The 24,239-nt window shown below is 37.4% G+C and overlaps 1 protein-coding gene across 1 annotated transcript in view; it reads right to left on the bottom strand.

Annotated features, from left to right (window-relative positions):
- Positions 1-24,239, bottom strand: part of MAD1L1 (mitotic arrest deficient 1 like 1) — a 1,632,937-nt gene that overhangs the window by 1,572,781 nt on the left and 35,917 nt on the right. The gene's annotated exons all lie outside the window — the stretch shown is intronic.

The following is a 24,239-nucleotide window of genomic DNA, read 5'->3' as shown; positions in this document are numbered from 1 at the left end:
GTCCATAGGGCTCCATAACATGTGGGATATAATTCCCACCACTAGGAGGAGGCCAAGAACCCATACAAGAGCTTAAATTTCCTCCCACCTCTCTACAGTTTAACGTATAGCCGAGCAGATAATAGGAAATAGGTAGGAAAGACAAAAGCAAGTTCTATAGGAGGAGCAAATTAGAACGGTCAAGCACAAATTGAAAACGGGAGCGGCCAATGGACCATAATCATTACAAAAGAAAACAATCAGGTAAGCATAAATTTTGTTTTCTTTCGTAAAATGATGATGGTCCATAGGGCTCCATAACATGTGGGATAAATACCCAAGCAGATAAATCCATGTTACAGAAGCTGCCTACTGTTTGATTTGAGCAGTTACTCTTGGGAACAGAACAAACGGAGAAAACTGGTATGCTAGATGAAAGTTCCATTAACATCCCAAGTTGTCTATTATTTGAGCCTTTGGGTCTCCTGATCTTGCGCAAAACATTGGAAGTTTGTGATTTAAATGGGTCACTTCCTGCATAGCCAGTGGATTGCGAGTACCCCCTTGATGATTTATGTAGGACCCCGCCGTGATATTGTTCGACTGGACTAGGACTGAAGAGCCTGAAGAATTGCTCAGAGTTCCAGAATGTTGACTGGTAACCTCACTTTCAGAAGGGACCAAACTCCTTGAGCTCTTCGAGAATTAAAGACTGCACCCCACCCTGAAAGAATGGTGTCTGTTGTCACAATAGCCCATGATGGGTCAAGAAAGATGACCAAAGGGTCAAAGAGGGAACCTTGTATCCACCAAAAGAGAGAGAGATTGTCTGACAGATAAATCCAGAGCAATCAGCTGTTCCAATTGCAGATAATCCTTAGACCACTAATTGAGCATATAGTTGAATGGATTCACAAGTGGAGTCGGGCAAAAGGAACTGCGTCCGAAGCCGCAACCATAACACCCACCACCTCCATGCATTGAGCTACTGATGGAAATGAAGAACGTTGTAGATACGACTTCTAAAGTTTGATTCTGCGTGATTCCGTCAGGAATATATACTAATGCGTATTAGGACAATCTATAATGACTCATACAAAAGAAACCCTTGAAGCAGCATTTAACAAAACTCTTCAGAATATTGATTCTCCTACCATGGTCTTGGAGAAAAGATAGTAGCCTTTAAGTATGAGCAATATCTAGAGTCAGGGAAGGGGCCTGCACTAAGATATAATCCAGATAAGGGGCAATTGAGATCCCCTGAGCTCTGATAACCATTAACAATGCTCCTAGCACCTTTTGTGAATGCAAGAAGCTGTAGCTAGACAGAATGGAAGGGCAACAAACTGGTTGTCTAGGAATGCAAACATTATTGTGGATAGGGATGTGCAAGTATGCAATCCTTTAGGTCTATAGTAGACATGAATTGACCCGGTTAGATTAAGAGTAAAATGGTGTGAATGGTTTCCATCTTGAAAGTAGGAACCCTGATAAACTGGTTTAGCGTTTTCAAATCTAAAATGGGTCTGAAAGCCCCTTCTTTCTTTGGAACAATGAACAGATTGGAGTAAAACCCTTGACCCTGTTGAGACATAAAGGCAGCCGCACCTTAAAGAGACATGAAACCCAAAATGTTTTTTTCATTATTCAGATAGAGAATACAATTTTAAAAAAGTTTCCAATTTACTTCTATTATCAAATTTGCTTTATTCTCATGTTATTCTTTGTTGAATAGATACCCAGGTAGGCAGCGTGCACATGCATGAAGCACTACATGACAGGAAATAGTGCTTTCCATCTAATGCTCTTGCTAATGTATAATATTGTTGCAAAGCTGCTGTCATATAGTGCTGCAGGCACATGCTAACTCCTGAGCTTACATCCCTGCTTTTTCACAAAGGATAACAAGAAAACAAAGAAAATTTGATAATAGAAGTAAATTGTTAAGTTGTTTAAAATTGCATTGGCGTTTGTCTTCTTGGATTGCTTGTTCTTTGCCCACGAAGAACCAGGCTTCCAAACAGCTTGGAGGGTTCAAGATTTTGAGAAGAGGAGGACTTCTGATCTCCAGAGGAACTAAAGCAGGGGTGTCCAAACTTTTTTGGAAGAGTGCCAGATTTGATGAAGTGAACATGTGCGAGGGCCGGCCATTTTGCCTGACATTCTTTGAACCATTTTAAAATAAATGCAAATTAACTATTTTATGCAAAGTTTATTGAAAACGGCATACTTTTACATTTTGTGACTTGGATGACAAATCTAAACAGGTGTTAAATCACTCTGCCTTTAATATAAAAAACAGGAAGCTGAAATATGTCAGGAACATTGTAAAGTACATTACACAAACTAATAAAGGTTGTCTGTCAACTTTTAAGTTCAGAAAATGTGAACAGGAACATAACACCAAGTATACATGTGTTCAAATATATTTATAACTGATTTAGACCAACTGACTTTTACTGAGATTTTACAATGTATTCATCTCAATTGAAAAAAAAACTTGCCTGCACTAATGTGCAGGGTGAAACTGAGATCTGGACTGCAGCACATAGACTAGGTCTGGTTCAAAGGCCATGGTTTTGATGCGCAAAATGTCACTCAGGTGAGAGTCACTTAGTCTTGTCCTCACGCGGTTCTTGTTAAAGTTCATAACAGAGAATGTCTTCTCACACAAATATGTTGAGCCAAACAAGCTCAGCATTTTCTTAGCCAATGTTCGAATCTCTTGAAACCGGCTCTTATCCAGTTGGCGGTAAAAGTTCACAAGAGAGAGCTGTTGGTGACGACTGCGTAACTCGCTGTCACAATGCAGCTCAATGAGCTCGAGCTGCAGCTGATCTGGAGCATCGTTGGGGTCAATAGAGAATGGAGAGGAGAAAAGGCTGATCTGATCTCCTTTTCAATAGCTGCAAAATCTTGAAAGCGCCATTTAAACTCCCCAGCCAGAGATGTGATGTCTGCTGCATACCTGCTCGTTTGCGCACTGATATCATCCTGTGGAAAACTGTTCATTATTTCCTGCAACGCTGAAAAATGAATGGTATTGGGCTCTGTTTGTGACAAATGCCTTAGGAAAAGTTGCAGCTTTGTTCCAAAGGCTTTGAGGTGTGAATAAAGCTGGTTCACCGCTGCATCTTTGCCCTGAAGACTTGTGTTCAGTACATTCAGATGCTTTGTTATGTCGACTAGAAACCCCAAATCAGCCAGCCAAATAGGATCAGATAGTTCTCTCATCGGTTGTCCCTTTGTTTCCAAGAATTCTCCAATTTCCTTTCTGAGAGAGTAGAAACGCTGCAGTGCAGATCCCCGACTGAGCCATCTTACATCATTATGATATAAAACATCTTCGTATTCAGCCTGAATATCCAGTAGAAACTGTTTAAACTGGCGGTGGCACAGGGCTTTAGAGCGAATAAAATTAATGGTCTTTTGCACCGGTTTCATAACATGATCATATTTGAGATGTTTAGCACAGAGAACTTGTTGATGAATGATACAATGAAGTTTAATAGCTTTGCCTCCTTCTTCGATCACCTTGTTACAGATTAGGGTTGATAATCCACTTCGTTCACCAGCCATGGCAGGTGCCCCATCAGTAATAATCCCAGTAACTTTGTTCCAAGGCATTTTCATGTCATCTATGGCAGAACTAACAGAAACAAATAAATAATTTCCTCTTGTTTGGTCCTTAAGGCTCTGGAGGTCAAGTAGCTCTTCAGTCACATTCATTTCATCGTCCACCCCTCTCAGAAAAATCATCAACTGAGCTGTGTCAGAGAGGTCCGTGCTTTCATCACAGGCTATTGAAAAGAAGTCAAACTCAACTCCTTTTGACGTTAACTGTCTCTTAATATCTGATGAAATTTCTTCAATTCTCCGTGCTACAGTGTTACGAGCCAGATACATTTTGGAAAACTCTTGCTTCTTCTCTGGACAGATATTCTGCACCATTTTCATAACGCATTCTTTGATAAAGTCACCCTCAGCAAAAGATTTGCAATTTTTAGCAATTAACGTTGCCACCTCATAGCTAGCCCTTGTGGCATTTTCATTTGACTCACAGGCTTTTGTAAAAAAATCGCTGTTGTGACATTAAAACAGCTTCAAGTTGCTTCAACTTTTCACTGAGGTCACGCCCTGTTAGCTTGTCATAATATGTGCTATGTCTCGACTGGTAGTGTCTCTTAACATTGAATTCCTTATAAACAGCAACAGTCTCTTGGCATATCAGACAAACACAGTGATTCTGTATTTCAGTGAAAAAATATTCCACTTTCCACCTGTCCTGGAAGCGGCGTCCCTCACTGTCAACTTTTCTTTTCTTATTTATAGTTGCCATTATAAAAATTGGCCACATTCCTATATGCGTCCGAGATCTCGCGAGATTTGGACTTTCCCCTTCTTCTTGTGCTGGCTGATGATGTCAAACCAGAGATCCCAGGAGTCCTGAGTGGCACTCGGGGACTCACTGAGTGGCGGTCGGGGACTCACTGGGGGGCCGTATCATCTATATTTGTACACATTATCTTTGGGGCCATATCAGTCCGGAACTCGTGCCGCAATTGGCCCGCGGGCCGGACTTTGGACATGCCTGAACTAAAGGAACGAAACAAATGTCTGCTAACCATGATTTTAACAATAATGTAGTTCTTGCAATAAGTGCCACAGACATGTTCTTGACATAAATATTGATGATGTTCATTACTGCATCACATATAAAAGGTCTTAGCAACTTTAAGGGCTTTAATGCAATTCTGGAGATCCTCAGAGGATTTTTCAGAAATCATTATGTATAAAGAATCACACCAGAGAGCCCATGCTATGGCCATACAAGTGATTAATACGGCTGGTTTAAAAAGAAGACATGTCTGAAAAAAAGAGTTTACTCAGGAAAGACTCAATTTGTCAGTCCATTGGACCCCTTAAAGAGGTGCTAGCCACCATGTGGATGGTAGTGCGTTTAGCAAGATTGGAAATAACCTTGGTTATGGTTTCTCATTAATCCACATTCTGCTCTGGAACCAGGTTCATTCTCTTAAACCTGGAAGAAGGAGCGAAAGGAATACCATTTTTTCCCATTATTTGGCTATATAGTCAGCAACCGAATCTAGAGCCTGAAATACCTCCGGAATCTTAGAAGGAGCTTTGAAAACATTTAACTGATTTACCCACTTGTTTTCAGCAGGCTTTTCCTCAGAAATACCCAGAGTTCTCAGTACCTCAAGCAAAAAAGTGTGGATATGTTCCACTTTAAATCTAGCAGTACCCAGTAGAGAACCCATCCACTGCTTATACAAATATTACAGAGGATATCTGAGGAAATACAGTTATCCCACAGGGGGAGGCTGAGGGACGAGACCCCACGACGCCTGAGGGTAGTTATGGTTGAAATCCCATAGGGAGATACTGATCACATAACAGGGTATTCCTATGTCCCTGTATCATTCAGCTTTCTGGAATCCTCTTTTGTCTTCTTTGTGAATGACATGTCCAAGGGATAAGGGTCTCACATTGGTCTTGTAATGCCCGTGGGATATTTCCCTATCAGACCAAACTTGGCCAGTAGTCTTCTTATCCCAGTGTCAAGTGGAAGGATAAGGAAATATCCCAGAAAAAAAAAGTGAGCGTAAGAAACAAGGTAAGCAGTACTCACGGTAGACAGGGTAATCCTTCACGGCAATAAGATTTAGGCAGGGAATGGTCAGAGACAGGCAGAGTTCGGCAACAGAAAGGTAATACAGCAGTTTAGCAGTAAACCAGTAAAATGGGTCAGGAACAGGCAGAGGTGAGCAACAAAATGGTAATCCAGCAGTTTAGCAGTTCAGGGGTAAACCAATAAAATGGTCAGGAACAGGCAGAGGTCAGCAACAAAAAGTAATAAAGTAGTTTAGCAGTTCAGGGGTAAACCAGTAGAATGGTCAGACAAGCAGAGTTCAGTAACAATAAGGCAATCCAGCAATTCAAGGGTTAAACAGCAGAGTGGACAGACAAGCAGAGTTCAGTAACAATAAGGCAATCAAAGTAACAGCAGTTCAGAATAATAGCACCCAGGGAAGCACAAGACTAACCTATACTTGGGGCACTGAAGGTAAGTAACGCAGGTACTTACAGAGGCGCAGATTCGAGCCAAGAGGATTCACAGACCAGCATCAGAGGGAAATGGCGCCCACAGGAACCCTCGCGTCCATGGCAACGGCCTTAGCAACAGGACGGAGTGGTGAGAGGAGCCGGGGAGCGGCGTGACAGGTCTGAGCTCCCAAACCTTAATCAATAAGCAAGCAGCTGTAACACCTCTAGTCTCAGCCTTCTCCTGTAAAGCCAAGAACTAAAACGGAGGAGAGATGGGAGGGAATTTAAGCGTGTGTGGGTTATTGGCCTCCTTCTAGTGGCGGGAATTATATCTCACGTGTTATGGAGCCCTACGGACCATCATCATTTTACAAAAGAAAACTGGGTTTCATGTCCTTTTAAGTTCTCAAAATACTAAGGGGTTCAACACAAAATGAACGTCATTGCCGCTCCTAAGCAGGACACAGTTGGTGAGCCAATCAAAAGCAGAATAACAATGTTTCAGTCAATCACTATATACGTATCTATAGATATTAATGCACTAATACAATGCATCAAGAAATATGAACGGTTTATTACTGCGCTCCCATGAGCCTTTAACTTCTGGTTAAGATCATCACGCGAGAACTGTACAGCTAAGAAAGTGGATAGTGACATATTTACCTACAGTGCTATATTGTTCAAGTTTCTTAAGTCCAGATAAGTAAAAAAAATACTTTACAGATAATCTTGTATTTTATTAAAGGGACAGTCAACACTTCCGTTAACATTATTTGAGATAGAAATATAAGAACCGAAGATCCGCCTGCACTATACCCCTTCTGCCATGCCGCCTTGCTTCTGTAGTAATCACTTTCGCCAACTTGTCTAATACCGGGTAAATATGGCATCCGGACTCCCCCCACCGTTACATAGCTGCCTTCTTCTTCAAAAGATCATCAAATCAGAATCCAGTCCTCTGACAGAAATTGCAAGCGCATGAAATTTCTGTCCGAGGACTGGATTCTGATTTGATGATCATTTGAAGAAGAAGGCAGCTACGCAACGGTGGGGGGAGTCCGGCTGCCATATTTACCCGGTATTAGACAAGTTAGCGAAAGTGATTACTACAGAAGCAAGGCGGCATGGCAGAAAGGGTATACAGGCGGATCTTCGGTTCTTATATTTCTATCTCAAATAATGTTAACAGAAGTGTTCACTGTCCCTTTAAGAATTTTGATGTTATTGTGTCTTTAAATCAGTGATAGTCAGCCAGTTTCAAGTAAAGAGCTACATACACATTCTGCATCCTTTAAAAGGTGATATAGGCAAATCTTATAAATTGGATCAACAGTGAATAAATCAATGTGTGCGCAGTGTGGAATAACTATAGAAGCTCAGATAGCACAGGTGGTTTGTGGGAATAAAACACACAATGTGTTTTGTCTAGAATCTAGATGTAGAATTAAGACATTCAAATGGGCCACATGGGAAACCTCAGAGTTCCATGTCACCCCTGATTCCCACTACAATCAAATTAAGACATTAAAGGGACACAAAACCCATTTTTCTTTCCTTCATGATTCAGATAGAGCATGCAATTTTAAGCAACTTTCTAATTTACTCCTGTTATAATTTTTTTCTCCGTTCTCTAGCTATCTTTATTTGAAAAAGCAGGAATGTAAGCTTAGGAGCTAGCCCATTTTTGATTCTGCACCTACCCACTTTTTCAAATTAAGATACCAAGAGAATAAAGAAAAATTCATAAGAGGAGTAAATTAAAAAGTTGCTTAAAATTGCACGCTCTATCGGAATCATGTGTACATGTGTATGTGTGCGTGTGTATGTGTGCGTGCGTGTGCATGCGTGTGTGTATGTGTGCGTGTGTATGTGCGCGTGTGTGTATGTGCGCGTGTGTGTATGTGCGCGTGTGTGTATGTGTGCGTGTGTGTGTATGTGTGCATGTATGTGTGCATGTGTGCGTGCGTATGCGTGCGTGTGTGTATGTGCGCGTGTGTGTATGTACGCGTGTGTGTATGTGTGCGTGCGTGTGCATGCGTGTGTGTATGTGTGCGTATGTGTGGGTGTGCGTGTGTGTATGTGTGCATGTGTGCATGTGCGCGTGTGTGTATGTGCGCGTGTGTGTATGTGCGCGTGTGTGTATGTGCGCGTGTGTGTATGTGCGCGTGTGTGTATGTGCGCGTGTGTGTATGTGCGCGTGTGTGTATGTGTGCGTGCGTGTGCATGCGTGTGTGTATGCATGTGTGCATGTGTGCATGTGCGCGTGTGTGTATGTGTGTGTGTGTATGTGTGTATTTGTGCGTGTGTGTATGTGTGCGTGTGTGTATGTGTGCGTGCGTATGCGTGCGTGTGTGTATGTGCGCGTGTGTGTATGTGCGCGTGTGTGTATGTGCGCGTGTGTGTATGTGCGCGTGTGTGTATGTGCGCGTGTGCGTGTGTGTATGTGTGCGTGCGTATGCGTGCGTGTGTGTATGCGTGCGTGTGTGTATGTGTGCGTGTGTGTATGTGTGCGTGTGTGTATGTGTGCGTGTGTGTATGTGTGCGTGTGTGTATGTGTGCGTGTGTGTATGTGTGCGTGTGTGTATGTGTGCGTGTGTGTATGTGTGCGTGTGCGTATGTGTGCGTGTGTGTATGTGTGCGTGTGCGTATGTGTGCAGATAGATGATGGATTAAAAAAAAAACATTAGAAACAGCTACAAGTGAAATAATGTTCACTTTCTTTAGAGACTCTAATCTCAAATAGTTTTGTTCATTAAAACAGCCCTGGATAACTATGGTACTAATCTAACACATGGAACCCAAGAGACCTTGTACCAAAGGAGGAAATTGGCCTTTGCATTAAGCTTTTACGCAGAACAATTCAATTTTACCATAGCTTGTAATGAGCTGGATAGCAATTACTTAGTAAAAGCCCCATCACTGGGAACTTGGCAGCAAACTAGTGTTAGTTCGTGTTAGACATTTGGAGACTGTCCACGCATCTCTTTATAGAAGCCAGATGCCTCTCTATGTGGCAGAAATCCACACATACAGCAACCTGCTGTGTAATTCTTCTGTCTTCCGAAAATGCTATCCAAAATGACCACTCAGGACTATCACAATGTCGCTCCTTTGTTTGGCGTGATTAACGGCAATTAGAGACCAATATAAACAAACATACATACAGCCATAAAACTGTATGAACAATTAGTGACTATAGCTTTGTTAATAAATATGTACATAAACTGGACGCTGCTGTTCATCTTTATTTTCTAGAATAATATTTTACTGTTGGAAGGTTGAAGTTTTGGCAAAGTGTTATCAAGCTTTTTGTTTGATGTCCATAGGGCTAAGCAAAAGAAAAAATAAATAAAATGTTATATAAGTATAGGTATGCAGTGCTGTGGTTGCACTCTCACCAAAGGTCAACAACCGCCAGGGTGCTATCAAAAGATCCAGATAAAGTTCACATATACAGCACTCGCTGGACTTCAGTGTGTGTGTGTGTGTGTGTGTGTATGTGTGTATGTTTGTGTGTGTATATATATATATATATATATATATATATATATCACATACTGTACATACATACAAAGACACACATACTCTACAGGGCCCTGGACACGTCCGTCTAAAATTTACCGGGCCTTGAGGTCACTTGGGATGAGAAGCACTGCTCTAGATGCAGGTAGGACGTTCCATATTGTTAGAACAGCATGGAACGTCCTACCTTTTTTGGGGTCATGCACCCTCCCTCCTTTTAGGCAATGGAAAATCTGAATGTGGGGCGTGCCTAGCATCGTAAACAGTCCCCCATGATTCGATCCTGGCCTTGAAATTATGTGATTGCATTAACGATCGCATGATTTCGTTTTTCAAGCTAGAGTTTACATTGGAACTTCGTTCTGATGTTAAACACTTGTCCCCAGCATGAAGGGGCTACTTACAAAGACATGTCTGTTGTCTTGTTATAAACCAACATATAAGCTAAGCCTTAACATGTTTTAAACAAACAAGCTACAATTGCTTTTCAATAGCCAAATTTCACCACCACTGGCCTTATTTGGAGGAGCCAATCAGGGCTTGAGTATGCAGACAACAAGGCTAGTCACAGTCATAACGTAGCACAAAGTTAATTGTTTCACAGTTCTTATTAGTTAAATCCAATTAGGGAAATATATGTAGCAGGGTTAACCTTCAGAAATCTGCAGCGTGCTTTTCTATGTCTGAGAATGAGAAAAAAACACAATTTTCTAAGCTAAATCATATAAAAAGAGGGCAAAATAAATAATGTAATAATAATAAGTATAATGCAAAGTTGTTTTACTGATTATAACTAAATATTTTATACCTCAAGGTGTTTACTGACCCTTGAAAAATAATAGTTACATTTGTTTGGCAAAGAGAAGCTATTTAATAAAAAATACTAATAAAAGCAAGAAAAGATCAATTCCTGATCTGCAGCAGATTATCTGAAAAATGTCTGGTGTAGGACAAACGGTGTCTGCTACGCTGCAACAACAGAGATGTCTAGGTTAAAATTTGGAACAGATGGTAGTTGAAATTCCCCTATGATTGACACATGAGTTCGCTTCTATTTGGGATAGCTAATTTATTACGTTATCGGTTAGATTTTCCTTGGCCTCTGCTTTTTCATTAAAGGGACACTCAAGTCAAAATTAAACTTTCAGCATTCAGATAGAGCAAAAATTTTAAACAACTTTCTAATTTACTTCCATTAACCCCTTAATGACCACACCATTTTCTGTCCGTTTGGGACCAAGACTATTTTTACATTTTTGCGGTGTTTGTGTTTAGCTGTAATTTTCCTCTTACTCATTTACTGTACCCACACATATTATATACCGTTTTTCTCGTCATTACATGGACTTTCTAAAGATACCATTATTTTCCTCATATCTTATAATTTACTATAAAAAAATATATAAAATATGAGGAAAAAAATGAAAAAAAAAACACACTTTTTCTCACTTTGACCCCCAAAATCTGTTACACATCTACAACCACCAAAAAACACCCATGCTAAATAGTTTCTAAATTTTGTCCTGAGTTTAGAAATACCCAATGTTTACATGTTCTTTGCTTTTTTTGCAAGTTATAGGGCACTAAATAAAAGTAGCACTTTGCTATTTCCAAACCACTTTTTTTCAAAATTAGCGCTAGTTACATTGGGACACTGATATCTGTCCGGAATCTCTGAATATCCCTTGACATGTATATATTTTTTTTTAGAAGACATCCCAAAGTATTGATCTAGGCCCATTTTGGTATATTTCATGCCACCATTTCACCGCCAAATGCGATTAAATAAAATAAATTGTTCGCTTTTTCACAAACTTTGTGAAATTATTTACAGCTTGTGCAATTATGGCACAAATGGTTGTAAATGCTTCTCTGGGATCCCCTTTGTTCATAAATAGCAGACATACATGGCTTTGGCGTTGCTTTTTGGTAATTAGGCCGCTAAATGCCACTGCGCACCACACGTGTATTATGCCGAGCAGTGAAGGTGTTAATTAGGGAGCATGTAGGGAGCTTGTAGGGTTAATTTTAGCTTTAGTGTAGTAGACAACCCCAAGTATTGATCTAGGCCCATTTTGGTATATTTCATGCCACCATTTCACCGCCAAATGCGATTAAATAAAAAAAAAAAATGTTACATTTTCACAATTTTAGGTTTCTCACTGAAATCATTTACAAACAGCTTGTGCAATTATGGCACAAATGGTTGTAAATGCTTCTCTGGGATCCCCTTTCTTCAGAAATAGCAGACTTATATGGCTTTGGTGTTGCTTTTTGGTAATTAGAAGGCTTCTAAATGCCGCTGCGCACCACATGTGTATTATGTCCAGCAGTGCAGGGGTTAATTAGGGAGCCTGTAGGGTTAATTTTAGCTTTAGTGTAGAAGACAACCCCAAGTATTGATCTAGGCCCATTTTGGTATATTTCATGCCACCATTTCACCGCCAAATGCGATCAAATAAAATAAATTGTTCGCTTTTTCACAAAGTTTAGGTTTCTCACTGAAATTATTTACAAACAGCTTGTGCAATTATGGCACAAATGGTTGTAAATGCTTTTTTGGGATCCCCTTTGTACAGAAATAGACATATATGGCTTTGGCGTTGCTTTTTGGTAATTAGAAGGAATGCCGCTGCGCATCACACGTGTATTATGGTTAACAGTGAAAGGGTTAAATTAGGTAGCATGTAGCGAACTTGCAGGGTTAATTTTAGCTTTAGTGTAGAGATCAGCCTCTCACCTGACACATTACACCCCCTGATCCCTCCCAAACAGCTCTCTTCCCTCCCCCACCTCACAATTGTCCCCACCATGTTAAGTACTGGCAGAAAGTCTGCCAGTCTAAAATAAAAGCTATCTTTGATACATTTTTTTTTTTTTTTTAACAAAATAGGCATATTTACATATGTTGCTCTGTAGGATCCCCCCTTAGCCCCCAACTTCCCTGACCCCACTCAAACAGCTCTCTAACCCTCTCCCTCTAACTTATTGGTAGACATCTTGGGTACTGGCAGCTGTCTGCCAGTACCCAGTTTACAGTAAAATATATATTTTTTTTAATATTTTTTCTGTAGTGTAGCTTGTCCCCCCAAAGACCAACTCCCCACCCCTCCCAGATCAATTAGATCATTTTAATTTTATTTTTGTAGCCCCCTCTCTGCCACTTTTTTTTTTTACAATAGTTTTCTGTAGTGTAGTGGTTCCCACCCGCTCCCTACCCGTGCACGCCCCCGGCGTTCCCGCCCACGATCCCGCCCCCTCCACATCACACGGCCCATCGATGGCCGCCCACCCGCCTCCCAGACTGGCTCCCACCCACCAACGATACCGGCCATCGATGTCAGGTGCAGAGAGGGCCACAGAGTGGCTCTCTCTGCATCGGATGGCCAAGGGAAGTTATTGCATGATGCCTCGATATCGAGGCATCACTGCAATAACCGGAAAGCATCTGGAAGCGATCAGGATCGCTTCCACCGCTTTCCAAGACCAAGGACGTACGCCATACGTCCTCGGTCGTTAACTGTACTTTTTTTTTTTTGAGGACGTATGGCGTACGTCCTTGGTCCTTAAGGGGTTAACAAAATGTGCACACTTTTATATACACACACACACACACACACACACACAGGTAGCCCTCAGTTTACGCCGGGGTTAGGTTCCAGGAGGAATGGTTGTAAATCAAAACTGTTGTAAATTGAAACCCAGTTTATAATGTAAGTCAATGGGAAGTGAGGGGGTTAGGTTCCAGGCCTCTCTCAAAATTGTCATAAGTAACACCTAATACATTATTTTTAAAGCTTTGAAATGAAGACTTTAAATGCTAAACAGCATTATAAACCTAATAATATATATTGTATCATCATCAAACTAAGTTTAATGAACAAAAACATTTGCTAACAGCACCTATTTAAATAATCACACAACAGACTGCATCATCATCAAACTAAGTTTAATAAACAAAAACTTTTTTTTCCTTGCATTTTTCTGCAATCAGTTCTCTGCAATGTTAGCATGTTAGATAATATTGGGTCTGCACCTATTCTATGCATTTCAATCTGCAGTGATTAAGCAGTTAGGCAACCTTACCTCAAGCAGCTGGACAGGAAGATAATAGGGAAGTGCCTGCTAAAACTTGTTGCTCGATAACTAATGTCTGCTCTGTGTACACAGATCAATTTCAGCCTGTTAAGTTGCATAACTTTGCTGCAAAACAAGCAGACAGCGCCACCTACTGGCTACTTTAATTAGTGCACTTTGCTTTCCAAAGCTTTTCAATAGCAGTCACATGACTGGAAAAAAAAGGTTTTTATTTTTTATATATATATATAAAGTTTTCTGTCTAGAAAAGATATGTAATGTTATATTAGGATTTAAATTTAATACAGATGTCTTTTTTTAACCTTAAAAGGGACGTGATAACTATATAAAGTACATTGTTTTAAATATTGTTGAAAACACTGCTACCCTCCTGAACCTACCTCAATATACTGTGAAAAAGAGATGTTTCACAAAAGGATACAAAGAGAAAGACATACATTTGACAATATAATTGAATCTACAGCCACTCAACCCTAAATATGCCAGATCGTCTGATATTGGAAGCTAAGCAGTGTCAAGCCTGGTAAGTACGGATGAGAGACAATATAATTAAAACATTTTTGTTTGAATCATGAAAGAAAATGTGGGGTATTTATGTCCCTTTAAAATACAGATAGAAAATACAATTTCCCAATGTATTTCTATTATCTAATTTTTTTCATTCTATAGGTAGCCTTTGTTGAAGGAGCATCAATGCACTACTGGGAGCTAGCTGAACACATAAGGTGGGCCAGTAACATTTGATATATATGTGCAGCAGCTCCTGAGCCTACCTAGGTATTCTTTTCAACAAAGGATACAAAAACATTATATAATAAAAGCAAATTGGGACGTTGTTTAAAATCCCATGCTCTGTCTGAATCATTAAATAAATCAATTTGTTTTTCATGCCCAAGGGAGTGAGCACAGTGGTATCTATATGGCAGACATGAACTAGCGGCTAACTGTGAAAAGCTAATAAAATGCACTAAGATAAGAGGCAGCCTTCAAGGTTTTAGAATCAACCGTTTGAGCCTACCTAGGTTTATCTTTCAACACAGAATACAAAGTGAACAAAGCTAATTTTATGATAAAAGTAAATTGGGAAACCACATGCCCTATCTAAATCATAAGTTTAATTTTGACTTTATTGTCCCTTTAATAATCAACAGAGATTTTTTTTTCTGTTAAGGAATTAACTTTAAATTTCAGTTTTACTAGATCTAAATGCAGCAAATCTTTGGAAATATTAAAACAACAAAGAATAATGAAGGTAACGCAAGCTCTAACTGCATACCTTATAGTGCAGTTAAAGGGACAATACACTTCAATTTTCATATAACTGCATGTAATAGACACTGTTATGAAGAAGAATATACACAGATACTGATCTAAAAATCCACTATAAAACCTTTTAACCCCTTAGTGACCGGGAATTTCCGACAAAAACTTCCCCAAAAGACCAGAGCTTTTTTAGCATTTTTGCCATCACTACATTTAAACAGAAATAGAGCCTTTATTTTTTATATTTACCTATCAAAACTTAAACTATATATATATATTTTTAGTAGACAACCCAAAGTATTGATCTAGGCCCATTTTGGTATAATTTATGCCACAATTTCACCACCAATGCGATAAAAAAAAAAAAAAATTGTTAACCTTTTCACAAACTTTAGGTTTCTCACTGAAATTATTTACAAACAGCTTGTGCAATCATGGCACAAATGGTTGTAAAAGCTTCTCTGGGATCCCCCCTTTGTTCAGAAATAGCAGACATATATGGCTTTTGCATTACTTTTTGGTAAATAGAAGGCCGCTAAGTGCAGCTGCACACCACACTTGTATTATGCCCAGGATTGAAGGAGTTAATTAGGTAATTTATAGGGTTAATTTTAGCTTTAGTGTATAGATTACACTCCCACCTGACACATCCCATCCACTTATCCCTCCCTAATCCCTCTCAAACAGCTCTCTTCCCTCCCCCATCCACAATGGTCACCCCCATCTTAAATACTGGCAGAAAGTCTGCCAGTACTAAGATAAAATGTTTTTTTTTTAATATATATATATATATATATATATTTTTTTTTTTTCTGTGGTGTAGGATCCCCCTTACCCCCCCAACCTCCCTGATCCCCCCAAACAGCTCTCTTACCCCCTCCATCTATTTTTCACCATCTTAGGTATTGGCAGCTGTCTGCCAGTACCCAGTTTTCTGCAAATTAGGCTATTTAAAAAAAAAAAAATTCTGTAGTGTAGCAGCCCCCCTCCCAGATCGATTTTCCACCCTCTTGTCCCATCCCTCAGTATGATCCTCAGATTCCCCCTCCTCCACACTCCCTGCCGCTCTCAATGGTTAGCCGTGGTAGCCATAGCGGTCCCAGCAGTCTTCAAAATCATTCTGTTATTTTAACCCCAAACAAGTATTATTTAGTGAAGCTCTGCATCTTCACACTGATGCCGCCATCTTGGAGCTTATATTTGTTATTGAACTTTTAAACTCTGCAAAAAACTGCAAAAGACGTAACACTTCCTCTTTCTATTACGTGAGCTAATCTGAAGTGAAAAGTACAGCTGTCAAAAAGCAGATCTGTGAAAGTGCACTGCTATCACAGGATGCAGCAATACGCGAGCTACAAGATGGCGACGCCCAGTATAAAATGCAGAGATTTACCAACTGAATTCTATAATGAGTTAAAATGAGATACAATAGGGAAAATAATACCATGGTGGGTAGTAACCATGCTACTGTATTTGTACCTATTAGTTTCCAATTACTTGTTCTACCAGCTGCAGAAATTAAATGTATTGAAAATTGCTCCTTTAGATTTTGTTTTATATATGAAAAAGCTGTTTTTGCTCACTGAAACTTTAAACCATTGATCTCAGGAACTTGTACACTAAAATGGTCTGCAGAAACAGCAGATTATCTCACTCTCTCCACACACAGTAATACAATACTTAGGTATTCAAATTTTAATGGCAAGTGGTGGATTCATCAAGCACAACCAAACATTTCAATATTACAGTACACTGTCCCTTTAAAATCACCTTCATTCCTACAGTCAATGTCCACGATAGAGCTATGGGATTTTGCCAGCGTGGCGGCTACCCATAGAATGTTTTGTAAACATCTTGTTAGTTTAAAGGGAAAAAAAGCTATTTAATTTAAACTATAAAAAGCAAAATGTAACCATATATAATAGTTTAGCATTGCTACATAGTACTATTTTGCATCATTTTAGTTACGGTTTAATGTTCCCATAAATGGTTCAGTTACTAAGATACTTGAAAGGTTAAGACAATTATAACTTTTTTTTATTTATTTTTAAATAACCAGACAAGGTTTATAAAAGACAGCCACCTAGTGGGTGAGAAAACAACAACTAGTAATAAATACTAATATAATGTATGGATTTTACAAAGCACACGGAGCAAAACTTCTTCACTGTGCTATTTAAACTTACCAAGTTTATTTATAAAACTGTATTCTCACATACTGGAATGGGATAATACTTGAAATGATATAAAACATGTTTGAAGAGCATTATGTTTGAAAAGCATTATGGGTACTAATTTTATGCCTGATTATGCAGTCTATTCAAAATTGAAAATATTAATGAAATAGTCTAATGAAAAGGAGTGAGTCATTAACAAAAAATAAATGATGCAGCAAAGGGACATGAAATCCAAAAAAATTCTCTCATTATTCAGACAGAGCTTACAATTTTAATCAACAACGTTCCAATTTACTACTATTATCAAATTTGTGTTGTTCTCTTGGTATCCTTTGTTGAAGGAGTAGCAATGCATTACTGGGAGTTAGCTGAGCACATCCAGTCAACCAATGAGAATAGGCTATGTGCAGTCAATAATCCGCAGCTAGTACCTATTAATGCATTGCTGCTTCTGAGCCAATCTAGATCTTTTTAACAAAGGATACCAAGAGAACAATGCAAATTAGACAGAGGTGAATTGGAAAGTTGTTTAAAATTGAGTGCTCTATCTGAATCACTTAATAACAATTTAGGGTTTCATGTCCCTTTAATAAATAAATGTTTGGCATGTTGGCATTATAATGCATAATTTGCATATGAATGGGTGCCGCGTGCCGCATTACAGGGAATAATTTAAAACATGCACTTTTTAACTCATTCATATTCCTGCAGCCTCCAGGCTACTCCCAGTCTCACTGATTGTAAAACAAACAATCTGAAGGCTCTGCAACAAAGCCATTATTATTGATGCCAATGAGTTCCTCAAGGGATAGCATGTGCTGCATCTCTCACACCCGAGGAACCTAGTACTTAGAAGCATGCCGTCATTGAGATGGGGAAAAATATCTAATTCTTTAGAACATTTTAACACTAGTGTCTCTTGCAAACAGTGTTTTTAACCCCGTCACAGCAAAATTACTATTCTCAGCTGCCACTCAATTCAAGCTCCTGAGCAGGACATAGCCTGGGAGCCAATGAGAAGTAGCATATATTTGTAGCCTTCCAATACCAACCCTCTCATACTAAGGAGCTCCAAATTTGTTGTGGCTCGATAAGAGTAGGTTCTTTAGCTATGTTTTTAACCTGTGCAAGTGGTTTGGGTTGCAAAGGACACTGGTGTAAACATGCGCTAATTGAATTTTATTTTTCCATTAGTATGTACCATTAAAGGAACAGGAAGGTCAAAATTAAACTTTCATGATTCAGAATTTCAAGACAAGTTATTTTGTTCTCTTAAAAACCATATGTACTGTTCATAATACTGAAGACCAACACACTCTGATTTGGGAATACAGCCCTGATTAGTGCTCTCTAGGCTCAGTAGCCTTCGCAGCCATTGTCCAAGCCAATAAACCTGGGGACTCTGTATCCCTACGGCTTGACCCTCCTGGTCCTTAGGATTTTGATCCGCTTCCCACCACCTACCTGCATTTACCTGCCCTTAAAATGATGCCTTCCTATCCCTTTTTTCCCCTTTCCCTCCGCCTACCACCCACTTCTTTCCCCTCCCCCCTCCCTTTTTTTTTTTTTTTTTTTTTTTTTTTCTTCCCCTCTCTCCTCTTCTAATATACTCTACTTTTCTTCTTTCTGTCCTCCTCCTATTTCTATCTGGAGATATCATCTATTGTTGAGACCTAAATATAGACTAACTCGCAGAGCGCTCTATCTTGCTGATATATATGTACTATCTGTGAGTTAAACCTGAAATGTCTGTTAATTATTTGTTGTTCAATGGTTATCATACTGTCATAATTACATGTCAATGCTGAACATGGATGCCAGTTCCCTATTATGTTGAAGGACTTTATACCTTGCTGAGAACTTTGAGAGCTCAGTTCTCTCATTACATTTTGTGAACTCTGCTCCGTGCACCTTACCATAATGCAAAATTCGCTGGATATGACTACTGTTCCTATAACCTTGATAACTGATGTTCTTAATTATGACTGTATTGTGAATGTTTCAATAAAGCATTTAAAACTAAAAAAAAAAAGTCAAAAAAAAAGTCAAAAAAAAAAAATGTACTTTAATGACTAGGAAACAGTGCACTCTGATTGGATGCTACTCCTGCAGCCTATTTTAAAAATAAATAAATAAGTCGGCCAACGAGGGACAGGCTAAAGGCTGCAAGAACAGGTAAGTTTTTTAAAAAAAAAAATATGCATGTTTTACATTTTTCTCTGTGATGCAGTTTTCCTAGAGAATTGGAGATGCACTAAAATCACTCCAACGTCCCTTAAAGCTTTTTCATAGTAAACTACAGGTAATCATCAAGTGAGGTGACTGAATAAGCGATCTGAGCAGGCGTTTTGTTATCAGAGAAAGATCTTAAACTGACATAAAATTCAAATGTATTCTTTCATTCATTTTTATTTCATTCTTTTATTCGGATACGGCAGCAATTTTAAGCAACTTTCTAGTTTACTCCTCTTATAATTTTTTCTTCATTCCCTTGCTATCTTTATTTGAAAAAGCAGGAATGTAAAGGCTCATTTTTGGTTCAGCACCTGGGTAGGGCTTGCTGATTGGTGGTTAAATGCAGCCAATCATCAGCAAGCGTTACCCAGGGTCTGAACCAAAAATGGGCCGACTCCTAAACGTATATTTATGCTTTTTTAAATAAAGATAGCAAGAGAACAAAGAAAAATTATTAATAGGAGTAAATTAGAAAGTTGCTTAAAATTGCATGCTCTATCTGAATCAAGAAAGAAAAACTTTGGGTTTTGTGTCCCTTTAAATAAAAGAGACAATGAGAAAAGTCTATGAAAATCACAACTGCAGTATGCACAAAGTATAAATATTACAGCTGTAGTATTTAAAGAGCTGCTGATTGACAACAATGGCCCTTTAATGTGCTGGAAGTAAAATCACATACCCAGTATGGAGAAGCATAGGTTTCAAAGCATTCAATAAAAAATAACTAACGCTGGTCTCATTCTGCACAGTAGATTTAAAAAAAAAAAAAAATGCAATTAAAATGTTACTTTTCCTTTATTAAAGTAATAGGTCAAGTCAAAATTAAACTTCCATGATTCAGATAGAGGAGCAATTTTATGCAACTTTCGAAATTTACTCCTATTACTAATTTTTCTTCGTTCTCTTAGTGTCTTTATTTGAAAAAGCAAGAACATAAGCATAGGGGCCGGCCCATTTTTGGTTCAGAACCTGGGTAGCACTTTCTGATTGAAGTATAAAATGTAACCATCAGCCAGCAAGTGCTACACAGGTTCTGAACAAAAAAATGGGCCAGCTCCTAAGCTTTCATTCATGTAAAGATACCAAGAGAATGAAGAAAAATTAATAGGAGTTAATTAGAAAGTTGCTTAAAATTGCATGCTCTATCTGAATCATGAAAGTTACATTTTGACTAAACTATTCCTTTAAGTTTAAATGAATATTAATATTTGAATGTTGATTACAAAAAAATATATATGTTCTATCTGAATCATGAAAGACAAATAATGTGTTTCATGTCCCTTTAACATGAATATGATATTAGTATAAGGAGGTAATATATGTCATTTATTATTTTTAATTTTAACCAATGCATCCACATAAAAGTTTTTTTTTTTAAAAAAACAGAGCCCCCCTTGTTTTGCAATAAAATTAAAATACTGGGTAAAAGTGTTTTTTTTTCTGAATGCATTTTTTTTCTCCCAATGACTAAACTTCCATCACCACTTTTCATATTTGGAAGACTTTTTCGCGAATGTGATCAGAGTGCAATTCGCTTGGTAGAACGAATAGTACTGTGGACATTCGGTTTGGACAATCGAATATTTATAAGAATGAAAATCCATTAAAATTCGGTAATCAAACGTTTACAGCTTTCGAATGTTACTTTCGTTTTCAAATGTTTCTAATTAGATCGAATATCCACATTCGAAATTTTGAATGTAACATTCGATTTAACAAATACTATTCATAAGTCTAATAGTTTACGTGGTTAGGAATTTAGTAGATTGATACATAATAGGTACAAATATATTGATTAAAATTTTTCAATTTCAAATATTGCATCATTCGAATATTATATTTAAAGACAGCATTAGAAATACTATTACAAATATATTGATTGAAATTTTTCTTATTCAAATATTGGAAAGTGCAATTTGAATGATGCAATATTCAAAGTAGAAAAAAATCAAATTGAATATTACATTTAAAGATAGCATTAGAAATGCTATTACATTAAAGAAATGTTAGAATGTTGTACAAACATTCAAAACTATCGAAGGCGATAACATTAGTTACATTTTTCTAATGTTTACAAGAAATTACAGGAAAAAGGGTCAAAATAAATAATGCCAGTCTACTGCATTTGTTACTACATATATAATAATTTCATATTAAAATCTGAATGTGTCTTATGAGATTTATCAGTATCCCACAACTGCTAATCAAACTGTAATCATGATTATCTAGAAACTACAATCTTAGCAAATAAAATACAGCAGTTCTTTTATACAGCTACATTGATATAGTTGTGATGTACATAAATATACAAGAGTTCAGACTACCAATAGGAATTTAGATCTAATAGAAATTCACTTACGTAATTTTATTTTAAACAGTGTGAAATCTATTTAGTTAAAATATTAAAAAGTACTTAGAAATTATATCCTTGGGTGCAATTACCGGTTTTTACGCCTTTCTTTAATAAATACATATCTGTACCATTGCTCGATGTTATGCAGATTAATCAAAATTTCAATGCTTCAACTAAATCGTCTAATTCTAAATGAAGATGTTATTAGACTCAAGGAAAAACGTGTCACTCACTTCCATTTCTCTCCCGCTGCTAAATTACTTCATTAAACATGAACAGCTTGAGGTAAGTAACAGCGTAAAACACCATTTTTTTTTCCTTCAAGAGAAACCTACTTAGGTGCTATTTTAATGCAAGGACAGTTGAAAATGTATTCAGCATATCTATACTGTAGTCCAATCAAACACAAGACATGCACAAAGATGTTCACAGGATGGGGGACAAAGTGACAGATGTCTGCGATGATGATGGGGATCGTAAACGCATATGGAGACATTATAATGAGATTTCATAATGAACTGAAAACAAGCATCAGTAATTTACTGTTAAATTACCAGTTCTTCATTTGCCAATTAAAGGGAATTTTTTAAGTGATGGTATATACCATTTTGTGCATTTTTATATTATAATTTTGATTGTTTCCTGTATAAATTTTTCCTTTCTTTAAGTCAAAAATTGTAAAAAAAAAAAAAAAAAATGGACCATGAATTTAAATGCTGGAATCCTCATATAACTAATTTCAGCAAGAGTTCAAACCCCAATGTGGAAAAGTTCAATGTTGTGGTAAATGCGCACAAAATTAGACTATTTGATACAGGTACATTTTTTATTTATTTTTATTTTTCTGAGGTTGAAATATATTTAGTCAGTAAAACATCTCAAAAATATATTGCAAACTGAAAGAAAAATCCATGGAACTAAAATCTTCAAACTAAGCACTGTCGAACTATACCTTTCATAAAATGGTAATCTGATTTTGTGAACGGATTACTTCCTAAATATGTTATCTGAAAGTTATCTGAAATTTGGTTGTGATGTAAGGCTAATTAATATTAACAAACATATCTATGTGTTGGTGGCTTAGATAAAAGCATATCCAAAGAAAAAATAATAAATATATATATATATTTTTTTTTTTTATTTTTATTTTTTTTTTACACATTTTGTTCAAACTTGTATTACAACTAAATGTTAATACTGCAAATTAACACCTTGGTCAAACATACTAAATTATTACTTACAAGACACACTGGGATTTTGAACCCATTTTGTTCAACTAATTCATCAATAATTTAAAAGAATGATGCATTTCGAAAAGCAAATTCTTTTTTTTTTGTTCCATGAAATTTGAACTGCTTCAAATTACACCTCCATTTGTAGATTTAGTTTATCCAAACAACAAGGTACTGCATTTTAGAATAAACTCTTATACCTGACATTTCCATGTGACATTTTAATTCTCTATAAAAATAATTACTGCAGGGACAGTATTTTTATGTATTTATTATTGTTTTTAATGTTCCTGTTCCAAATAAAATAAAATTACTTTTTGCTTTTAATGCTGGTATGGCCATATCAAGGTCCACCAACAGAACGGTGGGCATTGTGTTGCTTAAAAGGGACACTCAAGTCAAAATTAAAGTTTCATACTTTAAGCATGATAGAAAAGATAGATTCTGGTGCCTTGGACTGGGTTAAAGCCAAACTTTCCTTTGTAATTTTAGATTGTAATCTTTATATTGTATTGTATATGCTTTATTTCTAAAAAAAATTAAACCAAAAAAAAATATATAAAAGTTTTATTATTCAGATAGAGCATACCATTTTAAACAACTTTCCAATTTACTTCTATTAAAAAAAAGCGCACAGTCTTTTTATATTTAAACGTCTTGAGTCACCAGCTCCTACTGAGCATGTGCAAGAATTCACAGAATAGTGCAAGAATTCACAGAATAAGCGTATATGCATTTGTGATTGGCTGCTGGCTGTCACATGGTACGTGTATGCATTTGTGATTGGCTGATGGCTGTCACATGGTACAGGGGGAGTGGAAATAGGCATAACTTTAAAAATTGTCAGAAAAAAAAATCTATTCATTTAAAGTTCAGACTAAGTGCTATTGCATTGTCTTGTTATCTTGCATTTGTTGATAATGCAAATCTTCTGTGTTGACTGGTCCTTTAAGAGACAAACACATTGAGATGGAAATATAAAATGACAAATCATATATATATATATATTTATTAAAAACTACAATATACTTTCATTATTTATTTTGCCCCATTTTCCTGTAATCCCATTCAGAAATTGTGAGCTTTTCAGTTCCTGTTAGAAATGGAAGTGCAGAACACTGTTATATTCCACACAGCCATTGGCTGCACACTCTGGTGACCTATTTATAACGGTCCCTAATTGGCCATCGCAGAAAAAGTTACAACATGGCAGCTACCATTGTTTTATAGACACTAAAACTTTACACTTATTTTGTTAATATTTAAACAGCAAATGAGACTTTAAAAAATACATCTACATGTTAGTCATGG

Source organism: Bombina bombina, chromosome 11 (assembly GCF_027579735.1).
Source record: "Bombina bombina isolate aBomBom1 chromosome 11, aBomBom1.pri, whole genome shotgun sequence".
NCBI classification, from domain to species: domain Eukaryota; kingdom Metazoa; phylum Chordata; class Amphibia; order Anura; family Bombinatoridae; genus Bombina; species Bombina bombina.
This window is presented reverse-complemented; position numbering and strand designations above follow the sequence as displayed.